Source organism: Papaver somniferum, chromosome 9 (genome assembly GCF_003573695.1).
Source record: "Papaver somniferum cultivar HN1 chromosome 9, ASM357369v1, whole genome shotgun sequence".
Taxonomy (NCBI): Eukaryota; Viridiplantae; Streptophyta; class Magnoliopsida; order Ranunculales; family Papaveraceae; genus Papaver; species Papaver somniferum.
Window position 1 is genome coordinate 67,840,639 of NC_039366.1, and position 19,808 is coordinate 67,860,446.

The 19,808-nt window shown below is 35.9% G+C and overlaps 1 long non-coding RNA gene across 1 annotated transcript; it reads right to left on the reverse strand.

Annotated features, from left to right (window-relative positions):
* Positions 1-1,797: 1,797 nt before the first annotated feature.
* LOC113308585 lies at positions 1,798-13,391 on the reverse strand. The gene is made up of 3 exons (XR_003339923.1): positions 13,366-13,391; positions 2,004-2,072; positions 1,798-1,900 (listed from the first exon to the last, which is right to left on the reverse strand). It is a non-coding gene; the product is annotated as an uncharacterized LOC113308585 (long non-coding RNA).
* Between the last annotated feature and the right edge of the window lie 6,417 nt (positions 13,392-19,808).

Genomic DNA, 19,808 nt, shown 5'->3' on the forward strand with positions numbered 1-19,808 from the left:
ATATTTGAGGCATCTATCACCGTTCACATGTGTTAATCTGCACTGATAAAACGGATGGATACGATAGAATTTCAAAGATACATCTTTCACCATCCAAATATAACCGTCTCGAGGCGTTCATTTTTTTATTATATTTTAAAAAGCTATGAAACTTGGCTAAATCTCTAACCGAACACGTGTTTTAAACTTGATGAAAGATTATGAAATCTCAATCGTCAAATTGGATGCATCTTCCATCATCCAAATGGCACTATCTCACGCCCTTAATTCAAAAATCAATATTTTCTTTCCATATTTGATATATTTAAAAATAATGGCAAATTTATTACCCAGAATTAACAGAAATTTTATTCCAAATAAGACCGAATCAAATGTTGCAAAATAAATTGATTCCTGTCCATGCACGGAAACTTGAAGACTATTTTATTTCGAATATTCAATACTATCAACATTAACTACACCAAAAATCCAGAAAACATGACATAAACCACTATAACGATGGTTAACTATGGTGATTTGAACACTAATAGCATAGCATACATCTTCAGAACGATAGTAGTCCGCTAAGCACTAGACTTAAAAGCATTGATAGAGTTGGTAATAGCTCCAGTCCCGTACGAAGTAAACTGTAGTTCCAGCTCGCTAGCCCATAGTATGGCTGCAAGAAGAGCCATGGCTTCAGCATGTTGAGCATCTCATGCTGTGCTTGGGATTGTTTTGGCACCCCAGAAGTTTCCTGCATTATCAAGAAGAGTTGTACCAATTCTAATAGTACGATTAGAATCTATATAAGCATTAAAATAAATGAGGTGGATTCTGGTTACAGGGAGAAGTTCTCGGTTGAGGAATACTACTAGGGTTAACCAGGGACTGATGTTCATGTGTTAGTTCAAACTGAACAGACTATTGATGATGAATAAAGTATAAGGTACTAATAGTATTTTATTTGAATTAAGATTATAAACCTTGACATGAGCCAACAATGACAAATCAATTACATAGGGAAAACCATCACCTTCGTAAGCCTTGAATGGAGCAAGAGCAGCAACATAAAGTTTAGTCTTGTGAAGAACCAAACTACAAAACAGAAATCCATACGTAGAATCAAATCAACGATATAGGAATTCTACTAGAGTTAATAACAAAGACATCAATATAATCAGTAAGTGTCAAAACATGTAAACGCATCCGCATCGGACAGAAGAAAGGGCGTGACTACTCCAGGTCTTGTTTACTGCAAATGCATGTCCTCACTCACACTGCAAGAGCTCCTCCAAACTGTCGCTAGGATGCCGCTTGCCCATGCAAAAGAGAAAGGTAAAACAAACTGTATAGTATGTATTACTCAGATTTTTATTTTCTGGATCCACCAGTTTCATGGGTGCCTTTAGTGTTGTCTATAGTGCACTAATGTTATTTCCTAAATCCAAAACGTATAGATTTGAAACTGCAAGTACCAAATTCATACTTGCATGATGAACAAGTAACAAGATGTCCACTAATCAGTATTTATAATAACATAAGCAGAGTACCATATGTAAGCACATCAAGATTGACACATACTCTAACTAGCGTACCATGAAAAGTATCAGACGACGACCGAAGAAAATCAACTTCTTTCCTAGTTTCCATGTTGCTGCTTGTCAATGTACGCTTGCAACTGCCCCGCTCGCCGGCAATATAAGACCTACAGTTGCGCAATTTTTACTGTTAAGAGAGATTTTAAACTATATACTATAAAATATGAACTTTTACAGTCTAGCCGGAGAAAAAGAATCGCTATCCATACTGGAAAAAAATTCATGCTCCAGCGATAGATTTAAAGCAGAAGGCCGTCCAGGTCTTAATTTGAACATGGGATGGAATTGCACTTCCGTCTAAAAATGGTGACTTGGAAGCTCTACAATCCGCAAAAAAAAAACGATAAATTGTTTACCAGACATTATAACATCAAATAATGGACTAAAGTGCTGGTACTTATTGTTATTGACCAGATTATGTACCTCCAGTACTTTCCACTTTCATCCCCACCACAAATTTCAGGTCAGCTGCCTCAAACTTTTAAGTGTACTCTGGATTCACATACACAATTCAAAATAATGTAAATGAGCATTGGAAAAGGAAATTTAGCGGCTAGGGCCACAAAATCTAGTACAATGAGTAAATTTTTGCAAGGTAAATGAAGATGAGCATTGAAAAGGGAAAATTAGCGCGCCACAAAATCTAGTGTAATGAGTAAATTTTTGCAAGGTAATTTGGCTGTAGATCTTCTGCAATGGGTAGATATTCTCATGCTGGAATTAAGAGAACAGAAACAAAAACATTAAGTAACATGCGCAACTACACAGAGGCCAAAAGATACTATATAGAGGATCACTAAGTGGTACTGATAGACGCATTTATGTGTCTAATTTGTCCTCAGTATCTCGTATTGTTAGTACTCGTTTTCGTCCTTATTATGGTATTTTGTGTGTTTGTAGGTATTTTTTTGGAAATAAACATTTTTAGAAAATTCGGCTCGAAAAGTTGATTTTGACACCCGGAGGACACGTGTTATTCGGACTCCCCTGCCTTTATAAGGGGCACCTCAGTTTATAAGGGGCACCCTAACTGGACAGCTGCTATTTACACTCCACAGACGGATAGGGGGGAAACCCTTTCTTCCTCATTTGAACGATGAAATTGGCGGAAAAAATAATTTTGAGCCGCCGTAATTAGGGTTTGCGATTTGAGCATGTTACAGTGAGACTAAAGGGATGGAATTTATAGAACATGTTCCTATGGACAAGACAGGAATAGTAAAGGTGTTGGTTTCGGCCCAGCTTGGTTGGGTAGCTCGCAAGAAGGAAACAGGGGATCACATCACGCTGGATAAATATTCACGGGATTTCTTGTGTATAGCGTATATCTGGAGTGAGTTGGACTCCTTCTGAAGATATTTCGAACGTGTTGGAGTGTGTATATGGCCAGGAAACAACGTGATAATATCAAAAAGGGAAATTATCCCGTGGAAGATATCTCCATTCAATGGAGAAGATACGAGAATTATATGGAGTAATGGTCGAGTATTTGAGCTTCTGAAGTCTATATATAGTGTGAGGGGGACACATAGCGCGATATAGAGAGTTTGGGAGAGAAATAGAGCACCACAAAGTCGAAACACCAAGTTTCAGAGAGACCTGCTGCTGCTGATGCCATTGAAGAACACGAAGAACGGTCCATTCAAGACCGTCGTTTTCCAACAGTAACAACGACTCACAGTCGAGGGTCGTACATCAGAGGCAGACTTATTTGCTACAGCGTTTGCGACACAGAGTCGTGGTTTTTAGAGCAACAGCAACAGTGACATATCCTCTGTATCGTTTTTTTTTGGTTTGTAACAAATATAATTGTTACAAACCCGGTTTTGAATTATTTCTCCATTTTCATCATTTGTAAACACCCTTTGAACAATAATAATGATTTTTGAGCGTGTTTCCAACATGATGAGCGGCTAATTCTCCCACAACCAAGGCAATGAGGAATCTATTTACGCATGAATAACTGGTAACTATTTTATTTTCTCCAATATTTAATTATAATTCACTCAATCACTGCTTTTGCAGAGTTTTAAATTGTTTGCGTAATTTTCGTAATCAGTTGTGACTCAATTAGATAGGTTATGCTTTGTTTAGATAATCCATGCTTAAGGGATACAATTGGTGTTTGAGAATTTGCTTGATTATTAGTGAGTTAAGATATAAAGGACTTAAAAGATAATTAGAGTTTTGGATTATTTACCATCATTAATTCATATGTAATAGTGGAATCAGTGTCTTGGTTATTTTCTCATATCTTGAAGTCAATTTTGTAATAAGTTTTCTTTATTTTTAAGTTTTATAAGTCTAAAAATCCATTGCTTTCCCAAGCCTCAACGAACCTTATTACTACAACATTATTGAGATCACATCAATTTTTGGCGCCGCCGACGCGGGCTTGTCTTTAGGCTAGAGTTTTTATATTTTTTAGGTATTTATTTTATTTGTTCTTCTTTACGTTTTTGGGTTTTTGTCTTTTCCTTACAGATTTTGAAATTTGGAGCGAAAGAAAATTTTGCCAAAGCTTTGGTGAATACTTAAAGACTTGGAGTAAAAGACAAAGCGAAAGGAGCGAAAGAAGAATTTTTTTTTGTTTTTATTAAAAAAGAGAAAAAAAAAAAAAAAGAGAGACATTTTTTTTTTTTAGACTTTCCTTTTCTTTTGGACTTTGGACTTGGACATTTGGACATTCTTTTATTTTTAAACCCTACGGAAGGGTAGTATTAAATATTAAATTGTTTGCAGAGAAGGACGGTGATTACGATATCACCTCGGCCCCTCGGGTTCGTACACGACATTGGAGTTCTGGCCCGAGTCGACTTCAGCGGTTCATCCCCCGTCTGGAACGGGAGGTAAGTTTGTCGAAACACTCGTGAATCCCCTGTCAGCAAGTTACTGTATTCCTTCGTTTGCATATATGTTGAGGACTTGAAAACGGAGGCTTTAATTTCCTAGTAAAGGGCAAGGACTGGTCATACAAGATAAGGGTTCAGATTTCATCACCGTTCTCTTCTTGCCCGCCTTAGGAAAACAAAACCAAACGCGAACCTAAGCTTTAAAATTTGGAATAGAACGAGACCTATAGGGTAACGAGCTTAGTAGGAAAGTCGTTCGAAAAATATTGGTTATTCTTTTAAGCATACTTCGAAGTTCATGATGGTTTCTGTGAGTTGAATGCGTGACTGCGCCGCCTTGGAATGCGGTGAGGCCTTGGGTATCAAAGCTCTACGCAGCTTCCTTCACCTCTATTCAACTTACTTTGACTCGGATTGATTCCAGAGGGGTTTGCTCAAATTGTAACGAATTCCCATTCGAAGGATTAGAAGCTGGTCTAGAAACAATCTAAGTGGAGCTATCATGCTTTTTGTTTGCTAAAAATCAGTAGGTTTGCTGTGGTGGAGTCAGCCTTGTTTTTGTTTGCATAGAACTTCCCTTCCTTTTAGGATTTTTCTTTTTCTTTTGTTTCTCTAGTGTATGCCCGAGGTTATTCGAGAGCGGTCTTGGAAAAGAAACACTCTAGGTCGTTTGATTAGTGATAAACCTAGTAGTTCTTCTTGTGAAGGCGGGGAGCTCGAAGACTCTTCTTTTGAGAGCCTCGTTTTTGGAAACTTCAGTTTTGAGAATCTGTCTCTTTGTGAGGAAAGTACCCCTAGTACTTCAGCTATGCCAGTGATGACAACTTTGAAAGATTACATGTTCCCAACTAGGACCAACCAGGCTTCGTGCATTAAATTTCCAGCCAGTACGGCTAATTTCGAGATAAAACCTGGTATTCTTCAGATGATCCCTATGTTCTTAGGAAAAGATGATGAGAACCCTTATTTTCATATTAGGGACTTTGAGGAAATCTGTGGGACAGTTAGAATAAAAGACCTCACTGATGAAGTTTTGAAACTTAAGATGTTTCCCTTTTTCCTTGAGAGATAAAGCCAAGACCTGGCTGAACAACCTACCACCTGAGTCCATTGAAACATGGAAGGAACTTGTTGCTGCTTTCTATAAGAAATTCTACCCTAAGCATAAAACTGCAGCTGTTATGCAGAAAATTAATGCTAGTGTGCAACAAGAGGGAGAGTCTCTTTATAGGTTTTTAGAGAGATTCAATGATCTCTTATCCCAGTGTCATCACCATGGATTTGATAAGATGAAACTTGTTGAGATTATTTATAATGGTTTAGACTATTCGACCAAAGCCATGGTCGAGCCTATGTGAGCTGGTGAGTTCACCAGTAAAAATGCTGATGATGCTTTTACCTTCTTAAGAGTTATTGCTGAAAAATCCCAACAGTGGGAGTCTTGTGTTGAACCCCCTAAAAGACTCTTGGTCAATAGAAGTAACACCAATGGTAGATACAAGCTTCGAGTCAGATGCTAAGTTTGTTGCTTTGTCTATAAGGTTAGAAGCTTTGGAATTGAATCAGCCTCAATATAGGTCTCTTGTTGAACCTGATGATAGGATTAGAGCCACTCAAGTATCTAGTTGTGGAGTAGAGCCCAATAACTCGTTGTGGGAAGGTCATGTTAGTGAAGAACAAGCCCATGTTGTCTATAACAATGCTAGGTTTTAGAACCGTCAGAAGTTTGACCCATACTTAAAAACCTACAACCCTGGTTGGAGAAACTATCCTAATTTTTCTTGGTCTAAGGGCCAGAATCAAGGTCAGTCTAGTAATTCTCAGCCTCCCCCAGGTTTTGGTTATGCTAAGAACTCTTCAGGTCAACCCCAGTTTCAGAACCCTTCGGATAAAAAGATCACAAGTTTAGAAGACACTCTAGCCTCGTTTATTAAAAACTCTGATAAGATCAACCTAATGGTTTCTCAAGAGATAGAAGAAAATAAAAATATAGGTTATGCTAACTTCCAAGATATTTCTGAGTTAAAAAACCAGGTTAGTCAGATAAATGAATCTTTGAGGGAAAAAGGTAAGTTTCCTAATCAAACTCAACCCAATCCTAAAACAGAGAAATCGTACAATCATGTGAACTCTATTACAACCCTTAGAAGTGGAAAGAAAGTTGACAATAAGGTTTCCATGCCTGATAGTGAACATGCTGTAGTTCACCCTTCTGAGCCAGAAAATGAGGAGACTGATAGAGTCTCTAAAGAGACCAATGAGGGTCCTGCTGAGCCCGGATTTGTTCCCAGATAGTGAGTTAATCTCAGGAGGGTTTACTAGAGGTGTACCCACAAAAATTACTCCAGACCCTAGCTATCTACGCAGAACCTTGGAAGGCACTAAAGAATCTCCTTGGTTGGCATACAATCACTGACTACAGGAGGAAGTACCCTGATGCGAAATTCCAATTGTTGTACACGAGTTTGCACTCAAGCATACTAAAATTCATATAAAGTGACAGAGCTCTACTCAGATAGTTTCTGGACAACATAAACCGGAGTCAACCAATCACATGGAAAGATTAAGAAGATGGATAAAGAGAAAAAATCGATGGTTTAAAGTGAACGGTGTTTCCCATATCTGTCTGAAGGTCTCTGCCAAGATGAACCTATCCTAATGGACTGAGATACCGGTCTGACTAATATCAACACAACTGGCATATACAAGGGGACCAGTGGTCGATAAACCTAACTCTAGGTCAACACAACTGGCATATACAAGGGCACCAGTGGTCGACTTTATTGAATTTATTCTGGTTGGTCTGATGGTCTGGTCTTGATTTTTATTTTTATTTGGGTATCTCAATCACCCTATTTCTCCCTAGAAAAGGTAACAACTTGAATCGTTTGCCCCACCAAATCACTTAAAAAATAAAAACAGAAGGATTAGGATTCAACGAGATATGGCGAAACTACCATGGTTTTTTTTAATTCTAACACCTGAGCTCTGTGCTTTTATGAATAGACTCTTTAGATGTTTCCATCTAATCAGATTGGTTCCTCGACTCCTACAACCAAGATGTTCCCATCCACTTAGATTGGTTAGTACCAACCTTAATAAGCATAAATTTCTAGGCTCTGGAGTTTATTTATTGCAACTAAAAGCTAAAAAGTTTCTTCCCCACCCCCAAACTTAAATCTAACATTGTCCTCAATGTTTCTAATGAAAGAGCAATACCAAAAAGTAAAGTAACACTAGGAATCAGTAAAGACAGAAGTCGTAAAGATAGTACCTGGGTGAAGAGAGAAATCAAAATGTAATATACAACATACAATCGCCTCGATGGTCAATCAAGGGTAAACAGGGTCCTCCAGAGGGACCTCCTCAACATCACCTGTAGGAAAGGGCTCTAAAAAGGGTTTCAATCTCTGACCGTTAACCTTCGAAGAACTACTACCATCCGGTGTCTCAATTTCAACAGCTCCATGAGGAAAGAAAGTGCGAACAATAAAAAGGACCCGTCCACCGAGAACGTAATTTCCCAGGGAAAAGATGCAAGCGGGTATCATAGAGAAGAACTCTTTGACCTGGAGAAAATGACTTCCGTAAAATATTTCTATCATGCACAAGTTTCATTTTTTTCTTATACTCCTTCGTGCTATCGTAAGCATCTATACGAATCTCGTCCAACTCATTGAGCTGGAGTTTCCTATGGGCTCCTGCCTTGTCAAGTGAAAAATTTAGCTGCTTAACAGCCCAATAAGCTCTATGTTCTAACTCAACAGGTAAATGGCATGCCTTGCCATACACAAGCCGATAAGTCGACATTATAATGGGGGTCTTAAACGCAGTACGGTAAGTCAATAAGGCATCAGTAAGCCTAGACGACCAGTCTTTCCGATTAGGATTAACTGTTTTCTCTAATATACGTTTTATCTCCCTATTGGAAACCTCTACTTGGCCACTAGTCTGCGGATGATACGGGGTAGCTACCTTATGTGTAATACCATATTTCTTCATCAGAAGCCTCGAAGGTCTGTTACAAAAGTGCGACCCTCCATCACTAATTATAGCTCGCGGTGTACCAAAACGTGTAAGTATATTATTTTTCAAGAACTCAATCACAACCTTATGGTCATTGGTTTTACACGAAACCGCCTCAATCCACTTAGAGACATAGTCTACAGCGACAAGGATGTATAGGTTACCAAAAGAATTAGGAAACAGACCCATAAAGTCAATACCCCACACATCAAAGACCTCAACAATTAGAATCGGGTTCAAGGGCATCATGTTCCTACGGGAAATGGTTCCTAATTTCTGGCAACGTTCACAAGTAACACAGTAACTATTGGAGTCTTTAAACAACGAAGGCCAATAGAATCCACACTGAAATATCTTAGCAGCAGTCTTCTTAGCACTAAAGTGACCCCCACAAGCATGATCATGACAAAAGGAAATAATACTGGACTGGTCACTCTCAGGTATACATCTCCTAATAATCTGGTCTGGACAATACTTAAACAAATAAGGATCATCCCAAAAGAAGTGCTTAACCTCGGCTAAAAACCTAGAACGATCTTGTTTACCCCAATGTTGGGGCATTCGACCAGTAACAAGATAGTTCACTATATTCGCATACCAAGGTAGTTGGGTAACAAAGAACAATTGTTCATCAGGAAAGCTATCCCTTATAGGAAGGGAATCATCAGGGGAACTAACAACTAGCCTAGACAAGTGGTATGCTACATCATTTTCGACACCCTTTTTGTCTCTAATGTCTGGAGAAAACTCTTGCAACAAAAGGATCCACCTAATCAGTCTAGGTTTCGTATCCTTGTTAGACAGAAGATATTTCAAAGCGGCATGATCAGTATATATGACGATCTTAGAACCTAAGAGATAGGGTCTAAACTTGTCTAAGGCAAACACAATGGATAACAGTTCCTTCTCGGTAGTGGTATAGTTCAACTGGGCATCATTCAGAGTTTTACTAGCATAGTAAATCACATGAAGTAATTTGTTTTCTCGCTGACCTAGCACAACACCAATAGCATAATCTGAAGCATCACACATGATCTCAAAGGGTAAGTTCCAGTTGGGTGCCTGGACTATGGGGGCGGTAGTGAGTAAAGTCTTGAGCTTCTCAAAATCCTCTAAACAAGCATCATCAAAGACAAACTTAACATCTTTTGCAAGCAAATTGCAAAGAGGTCTGGAAATCAAGCTAAAATCCTTGATGAATCGACGATAAAAACATGCATGCCCTAAGAATAACCTAATATCTCTTACGGTTTTTGGGACCTGTAAAGTCTTGATAAGGTCAACTTTGGCTTTATCTACCTCTATACCCTTAAAAGATACGATATGCCCTAAAACAATTCCTGATCGAACCATGAAATGACATTTCTCCCAATTAAGCACTAGATTCTTTTCCTTACACCTAGTCAACACTAATGACAAATGATGCAAGCACTCATCGAAATACGAACCAAACACTGAAAAATCATCCATAAAGACCTCTAAAAACTTTTCTACCATATCGGAAAATATGCTCATCATGCAACGCTGAAAAGTCGCAGGGGCGTTACATAGCCCGAAAGGCATGCGTCTATACGCAAAAGTACCAAAGGGACAGGTAAAAGTAGTTTTTTCTTGGTCTTCTGGGGCAATAACGATCTGATTGTAGCCTGAGTAGCCATCTAGAAAACAGTAATGATTATGTCCAGCTAATCTCTCTAGCATTTGGTCGATAAAGGGAAGAGGAAAGTGGTCCTTCCTAGTGACCTTGTTCAATTTCCTATAGTCACTGGTATCTGGTTCTCTGGGTCAGGGACAGGTTGGGTATCTAGGATAACAAAATCCACTGGATAAATAAACTTTTCGACCTCAATGAGAACATCCTCGATCACACCACGAGGAATTTTAACGGACCTATCAGCTAACTGAAGTGTCATCTAGGTGGGTTTCATATCACCAAGTCCTAGCTTGAGGTACACATGGTATGGAAGTAAATTCACACTGGCTCCTAAGTCAAGCAAAGCTTTCTCAACATGGTATTTACCTATTGTGCAAGAAATAGTAGGGGACCCTGGGTCTTTATACTTAGGAGTAGTGGTATTCTGAATAATGGAACTCACGTGACTAGCTAGGAAGGCTTTCTTCTGAACACTAAGTTTTCGCTTTCGCGTACACAAATCCTTCAGAAACTTAACATAAGCGGGAATCTGCTTAATCGCATCCAACAATGGTAGGTTGATAGTAACCTGCTTAAAAACCTCTGATATATCATTAAAGTTCAACTCACTCTTAGTTGGAACTAGCAGCTGGGGAAACGGGGCTCAGGGAACAAATCCGGGCTCAGCAGGACCCTCATTGGTCTCTTTAGAGACTCTATCAGTCTCCTCATTTTCTGGCTCAGAAGGGTGAACTATAGCATGTTCACTATCAGGCATGCCAACCTTATTGTCAACTTTCTTTCCACTCCTAAGGGTTATAATAGAGTTCACATGATTGTACGATTTCTCTGTTTTAGGATTGGGTTGAGTTTGATTAGGAAACTTACCTTTTTCCCTCAAAGATTCATTTATCTGACTAACCTGGTTTTTTAACTCAGAAATAGCTTGGGAGTTAGCATAACCTATATTTTTATTTTCTTCTATCTCTTGAGCAACCATTAGGTTGATCTTATCAGAGTTTTTAATAAACGAGGCTAGAGTGTCTTCTAAACTTGTGATCTTTTTATCCGAAGGGTTTTGAAACTGGGGTTGACCTGAAGAGTTCTTAGCATAACCAAAACCTGGGGGAGGCTGAGAATTACTAGTCTGACCTTGATTCTGGCCCTTAGACCAAGAAAAATTAGGATGGTTTCTCCAACCATGGTTGTAGGTTTTTGAGTATGGGTCAAACTTCTGACGGTTCTCAAACCTAGCGTTGTTATAGACAGCATGGGCTTGTTCTTCACTAACATGACCATCCCAAAACGAGTTATTGGGCTCTACTCCACAACTAGAGACTTGAGCGGCTCTAATCTTATCATCAGGTTCAACAAGAGACCTATATTTAGGCTGATTCAATTCCAAAGCTTCTAACCTTCTAGACAAAGCAGCAAACTTAGCATCTGACTCGAAGCTTGTATATACCACATTGGTGCTACTTCTATTGATCAAGAGTCTTTTAGGGGGTTCAACACAAGACTCCCACTGTTGGGATTTTTCAGCAATAGCTCCTAAGAAGGTAAAAGCATCATCAGCATTTTTACTGGTGAACTCACCAGCGCACATAAACTCGACCATGGCTTTGGTCGAATAGTCTAAACCATTATAAATAATCTCAACAAGTTTCATCTTATCAAATCCATGATGAGGACACTGGGATAGGAGATCATTGAATCTCTCTAAAAACCTATAAAGAGACTCTCCCTCTTGTTGCACACTAGCACTAATTTTCTTCCTAACAGCTGCAGTTTTATGCTTAGGGTAGAATTTCATATAGAAAGCAGCAACAAGTTCTTGCCATGTTTCAATGGACTCAGGTGGTAGGTTGTTCAGCCAGGTCTTGGCTTTATCTCTCAAGGAAAAGGGAAACATCTTAATTTTCAAAACTTCATCAGTGAGGTATTTTATTCTAACTGTCCCACAGATTTCCTCAAAGTCCCTAATATGAAAATAAGGGTTCTCATCATCTTTTCCTAAGAACATAGGGATTATCTGAAGAATAATAGGTTTTATCTCGAAATTAGCCGTACCTGCTGGCAATTTAGTGCACGAAGCTCAGTTGGTCCTAGTTGGGAACATGTAATCTTTCAAAGTTGTCATCACTGGCACAATTGAAATACTAGGGGTACTTTCCTCACAAAGTGACAGATTCTCAAAACTGAAGTTTCCAAAAACGGGGCTCTCAAAAGAAGAGTCTTCAAGCTCCCCGCCTTCACAAGAAGAACTACTAGGTTTATCACTAATTAAACGACCTAGAGTGTTTCTTTTCCAACCCCGCTCTCGCATAACCTCGGGCATACACTATAAAAACAAAAGAAAAAGACAAATACCTACAAACACACAAAACACCATAATAAGGACGAAAACGAGTACTAACAATACGAAACATTGAGGACAAATTAGACACATAAATGCGTCTATCAAATACCCCCAAACTTATTAGGTACCAGTATTGATTTTAGGAAAACATATTGACTGTGATATTAGCCAACGCGATATCAGTGTGAATTACCAAGGACATTTCAAACCAGACTCCATGACCTAAGTTAGAACGAGTCTCAACACATAAGCAACATGGAAATCCAATTCATCTTTAAAATAGGTATCAACGCAAAATATGATGCCAAGGAATAAACAAACTTACCAATTTCACTTAATGATAAAAGGGATGGATCTCTCATACTCTAGCAATGCTTATCTTCAGGCAACCTGCATTTAAAATTATAATACAATCAAAATCGGACAAGTAATTCACGATGATTTCAAATAATAAAAAAACTCTACAGTACAATGAATCACTGATTTCAAACTCTTAACCAAACAATTGACAAAGACTTCAAACTCTTAACAGAAAAAGGAAAACAAATAATCATCTTTGCTTAATAGAACCCAATCAAATTGTTTGCCCTAAAAAAAAACTTGCTGGAAAAATCAGTTTTCACAGAGATAATCTAATTGCACAATAGTAAAAATCCCAAAATATTGGTGTACATCCAATGAAACACCAAGAGCAAAATACTAGAAGTTTTACCTTTAAACATTAAAAGAGAAAGCCTCCATATTTAGTGGTTTTCCTTCCATTTAAACCATTTTTTTTTGTTCAAAATATGCAATTGAGATCAAGAGACGAAGAAAAAAGCATCGATTGGCTGTATTGGAACTTCCAATTCATACTCCAGAAAAAAATACAGGACTCCTCTTTAGGTATATAAGTTGAGTAAAAATTGAGCTTACCACAAGCCATTCTGCTTGAGAACCCCAAAAATCTAATTCTTCCTGCTTCTCTGCTTTGGACTAATCTTATCAATATCTGAAGAAAAAAACACAAACAAACTCATTATATATCTAACAAAAGGAATATCCAAATGATGGAATTATACTGAGAGACAAACCAAAACAAAATAAAAAGGAAAAAATAAACCCTAGAAAATCAATACAACCAGATGTAGAAAATATAGTACCCTAACTCAAAACTCAGATCATAAAACTGAAATTAGAACCAAACCCATGATTAAAACTTCATAAAATCAAAATAAAATTGCGAATTCTAGAAGAAAAAAAATTACTTTATGTAAGAAATTAGACTCACATCATCAGCACAAACAAGGAATCTAGGGTCTTATAAACTCATCTTCTTGGACTTGTCAGAAAGATGTCATGCAGAGATTAAAGAGATTAGTTTGCTAGATATTATGTCGAAAAAATCTATATTCTAGGGTTCAATACGAAATCTGGAGTATTGAAGATTGGGTTTGGTTTCTGAGGATGGATTTAGTTTATGAGATATGGGTTTTGAAAATATAACTTTGATTGATCTTAACATGAATAGATATTTGATTCAATGGTTTCATAACATGAATGGAATGAAAGAATTATGAGAGATTGAGAGAGAAGATCAACTGCCTAGTGTTCGGGTTTGAGGTGAGGAAAATGGGGATTCTTCTGACTTCCATTCGGGAAGTAGTTGTGGATTGACTTGGTTTTTTTTCTTTACATAAAGAGCATGCGGAGATCGTGGGAAAGAGATACGAAAGTAAAGCTACTACTAGAGTTAGGGTAAGTTTCGAACGACATAGAGGTGGTTCTAAGTATGGCACGCCTAAGCACGTGCTCGCATGGAATTTCCAAAAAAAAAGTTCTACAAGTCTATAACTAGATATATTTAGCACAGGGTATCATCCTTTTAAAATATCCTTAAAAAAAAATTTTTAAGAAATAGAGAAATTTGGCGTAAATGAAAATTCGGTGGGGTCAAAACATAACCACATGAATACAAATACTTAGGCCTTGTTTGGTAAAATTTATTATTACAGATAATCATAAATTGATAAATGATTTTGATATAATCATTTTAAAAATAAATTTTTCCAAACACTTTTTTCAAATAATTGATTATATTAGAATGATGATCTCAAAAAGGAGAGGAAAAAACAATGATCTAGGATATTTTTTTAGTCCTATGTTGTTTTTTTGTCTCTCTCTTGATAGTTTAGAGAAAATAAGAAGAAAAAAATTCAATTTGAGTTCCTTGGAAAAAATAATTGATTATAATAAATTTTCATAACAACTTTTTCATGTTTATGGAAATAATGGATTTTTTCAATTATGAGTAAAATAAGAAATTATTATAATGGTTATCAAACGCATATAGAATCCATTATAATCTGCATAATGGATTATAAGCTAATAATCAATTAAAATAATGGTTACCAAACAACCCCTTAAAAATACACATAATATTAATGCACCTTTATGACTTTTTAATCATTGTCTTTGTTTATTTGAATTTAAATTTTTCAAGAAGGTTTTCTGGTACCGATAGAGTGCAAACAAGTGTATGAAAATTAGAAGGTTTTTTAAGATAATCAAAGCATGTAAGACAACATCGACAACAACAAAACTAGTATTAAGGAGACATACGAATAATGAGAATGAATCCAAAAGTTATAGATTTTGTTCTAATAGCTTATCACCGTACTTAAAGTGTGTTAAATACCCATAACATTCTAAAATAAGAAATCACGATGTATTGTTTTTAATTGAGTCCAATTTTTACTAGGTCGTGGTTACATTCGTTAATTATCCACCACCACCTTACTAAGTATGGTTACATTCGTTAATTATCCACCACCACCAATTGAATCCGATTATACTCGGTTTTACTTGATCATATTTACTTTCACTACTTATCCACCAATTCCATCTAACTCGGGTCCAAGTTTGCTCAAATTTACCAGGTCATACTCGTATATAAAAATTATTCACTAACTGTGTCAAATTGAGACCCATCTTCACTAAATCATACACTAGATACATCTAGTTGAGTCCAATGTTTCTCGATTTCACTAGATCATGATAACTTTAGACAGTTATTCACCTACTGTATCAAATTTAGTCCAACTTTAATCAATATTACTAAATCATACACACTTTCACTAGTTACCCTAAAATTACTTCCAAGTTCCATATTCAACTTTACTAGTTAACTACGAATTTCATCTACTTGAACCTATTTTACTCAATTTCACTAGATCATATACTCTTTCACCAATGATAAACCAATTACATTCAATTTTTCTCGAAATTCCACTATATGGTACTCACTTCGAACGATTATACACTAGCTGGATCTAATTGAGTCTCATTCTTTTAACATCACTAGATCACAATCACTTTCAACGATTATTCACCTATTGTATCAAATTTAGTATAATTCTACTCAATATCACTATATCATACTCACTTTCAGTTATTATCCTAAAGATACTTCCAACTTTACTCAGTTTTACTAGATCATGCTTGACTCTACTAGTTATCAACCAATCACATCTACTTGAACTTATTCTACTCGATTTCACTAGATTATGTACATTTTCACCAATGATCAACCAATTGCACCTGATTTTACTCAATTTTACTATGTGGTGCTCACTTCAAACGATTATACACTAGCTACATTTAGTTGAGTCCCATTTGTTTTTAACTTTACTAGATCACAATCACTTTCAGCGATTATTCACCTATTTTATCAAATAATGTCTAAATTTTATTAATATCACTAGATCATACTCACTTTCGGTTGTTATTATAAAATTAATTCCAAGTTTAGTCAATTTTACTAGATCATGCTTGACTATACTAGTTTCCCACTAATCACATCTAACTGAACTTATTTTACTTAATTTCACTAGATTATGTACACTTTCACCAATTGCACCCGATTTAATTTACTCAATTTCTCTATATAATACTCACTTCCAAGGATTATACACTATCTACATCTAGTTGGATCCTTTTAAACTTCACTAGGTCACAATCACTTTCAACATTTATTCACCTATTGTATTAAATTTAGTTTAGTTTTACTCAATATCACTAGATCGTACACACTTTCAGTTATTATCCTAATAATACTTTCAGGTTCACTCGATTTTACTAGATCACACTTGACTCTACTAGTTATCCGTTAATTGAACTTATTCCAAGATCATGTACACTTTTACCAATGATCAACCAATTGCACCCGATTTTACTCAATTTTACTATATGATACTAACTTGCAACAATTATACACCAGCTACATCGAAGTTTACTCAAATTTACTAGATCATACTCAACTACACTAGTTATACACCAATTGCATCCGATTGAATTCAGTTTTACTCAATTTCACTAGGTCATATTCTCTTTCCCCGATGGTCAACCAGTTGCATCCAATTTTACTCGATTTCACTATATCATACTCCAGTAGTATCAAATTTTGTCCAATTTTACTCAATCTCACTAGATCATACTTGTTTTCATTAATTATCCACAAATTCTATCAAAGTTTACTGAATTTTTCTAGATCATACTCAATTGTACTAGTTATTCGCAAATTATGTCCAGGCTTACTCAATTTTACTAGATCATACTCAACTCGCAAATTATATTCAAATTTACTCAATATTACTAGATCATACTCAACTCTACTTGTTTTCCACTAATCACATCCAACTTTACTCTAGATCGCACTCACTTTTACTAATTCTACACATCTTAAAATCAAGTTTACTCGTTTTTACTAACAGTTCATACTTAAATCTACTAGGCATACCTGTAACCTCCAATAAACATCCATTTTTATACAATTTCACTAGGTCATTCACACTTTCACTAATCATGCGAAAATTGCATCAAATCAAATCCAATTTTACTCAATTTCACTAGATCATTCTCGCTTTCACTAATTCTTATCAAATTAATCCAAGTTTACCAGATCATGCTCACTTGAACTTATTATTCACAAACTATATCCAAGCTTATTCAATTGTTCACAAAAAGTTTAGCACTTTGCTTTTAATTAGTAATATCAAAAAACTAAATACAGTACTTGTTTTTAAAACATTTTAAACCGGCACCGAAAGGAAAATAAATGCACGATTAAAATCTATTTTATTTTTTCGAGAAAGGTAAAATTTTATTAAAGGTATGATTTCATCAAAAAGATGAAGATACCAAATCAGCAGAGATAGCTAATGCTACCAGCGAATTACAGCTTGCTAATTATAGATTAGGGTGCTTAAAGAGTATCATTGAAACAAATTTGAATTAAAAGACCAACTAAACAAATGACATTTTGAGGAAACAAATGCACGTTTAAATTTTCAGATGAAAATATGCATTTTATGTAATCTTGTTGGAAGATGGAGATATGCATATTAGTTACACATTTAAATTCCAAAAATAAAAATAATACACATTTTTATACCATATCTTTAATGCGAGATAGAAATCTTGTTATTATCTTTTGTTTAATTCCCAAAATATTTTCGCATATATATATCATCTTCTTCTAAAAAATAAGGAAACATCACTGAATCCCTCGTATAACTTTTCGATATTATTGAACAACTTTTTTTTCGTGTTAATCTATGTCTTGGTTTTGAAAATTCTCCAAAAAAAAAATGTTTTCTTTTTTTTTTCCAATTTTTCCCAAAATAAAAAACGCAACCAACAAAACTTTCACCAATATTTAGCACCCTTAATTCCCACCAAAAATTTCATGAAAAATCAAACACTAGGCCGAAGGGGTTATCAATAATTAGCCAGCGACTAATTAGCCGTGATTTGTAGTTCGGCATTGGACCTCTTCGTTTCTTTTCGTTCCAACCCTAACCTTTTTCTCCGCCTTTCTCTTCTCCATCTTTTGCACCTCTAAACCAGAAACTGAAAAATTCAGAAAACTAAATCGAAAGTCAAACCCCTTTTCACGAAATCCAATCTCTCGAACAAACCCATGACAACAACAACAGTTTGTTTCTCATTAAACAAACCCCTTACTTCACGTTTGATTCTTGTTCTTCTTTGTTTTTTCTTGTTCAATTTGGATTTGATTAAATTTAATGTTCTTGGAAGATTATAGGGTTTTTAGAAAAAAAACTGTTTTAGGGAAGATTGTTGTAAAGACTTTAGGGTTTCAAGTGAAATTGGGGATTATTTTTTGAATCAGCTTTTGTACCATGAAACAAAATTGGTTGATCTAAGTCGATTCAAGTTGTTCTTTGTGATTTCAGTAATGTGGACGGTCTTACCAAGGTAAAATCGATTTCTAAATTCTGTTTCATTTCCCTTTAAGAAGTTAACATTAAAAGTCTTATTATTGATGAAGTTGTTCTTTTTATGGGTTTCTATGATACGGGATTCTTGAGATGTTCGTCGATTTTAATCTATTTAATAGATCTATCTCTTTCTATCTTGATCGGATTTTAGTTTTTCTGGGTCTGTAGTGTTGTTCTGTTTCAATCTGAAAAAATTTAGAATCCAGGGTTTCAATGATTTTATCTAGAAGTTTATCAAATTTACATTGATGATTATCAGATTCACAGTTAGGGATGGAAAGATGAAACTCAAGGAAATGCTTCCATCCTATATGTATCATCTAATGTATCAATTTGGGAGAATCCCAAACCTTGGCCCCATCCTTGTTTAGGATGATGACATACAATCTTTCCCAAGACACACAAAAAAAGTAAGACCTTATATTTTGTGGAAATTGGTTATTGTGATAATAAATAATTTGAGCTTCAGGTGATTGATTGTGTTTAAATGTTTAGTCGTCATCCTTGTGCTTGAATGTGAGATTGTAACTGATATTAAAGTTCAAGTAACTGTAATTATACTGAAGCCAAAGCAAGATGCTGGAATTACATCGAAACCAAAGCAAGAAGTGGTTGCTTAATCTGCAGCTCGGACTGTGCATGAACTTCATCAGAATGAGGTTGTTGTTATTTAGATAGAGGTTCAAGTTTTGAGGTCTGCCAATATATTATTTACATCTCGTTGTCGTTTAAACCTTTTGAGTTCCTTCATAAGATTTGGAAATTGTTTTCCTTTTGGTGTTTAGCTTTGTAAATGACAGTAATTGGAACGTTTTCTTATACTTTATGCTCAGTAAATGGGCGTATGTTGGATGTTTATGTTATCCTAATATGCGGAGGTGATATCAATCATCAACTTTCTAAGACAATACCATTATTTTGTTCGACACAACATAATCTATCTGTACGAAATAATTTCTATAATATTAATCTTTACTGTTGCAACAGTTGATTTGCGCCCGAAAATCGTTTGTGCATTACAAACTTGCATTTTTTGTTGGACATGAAATTGACTTATTCTATGTTGTTGCTGGAAAA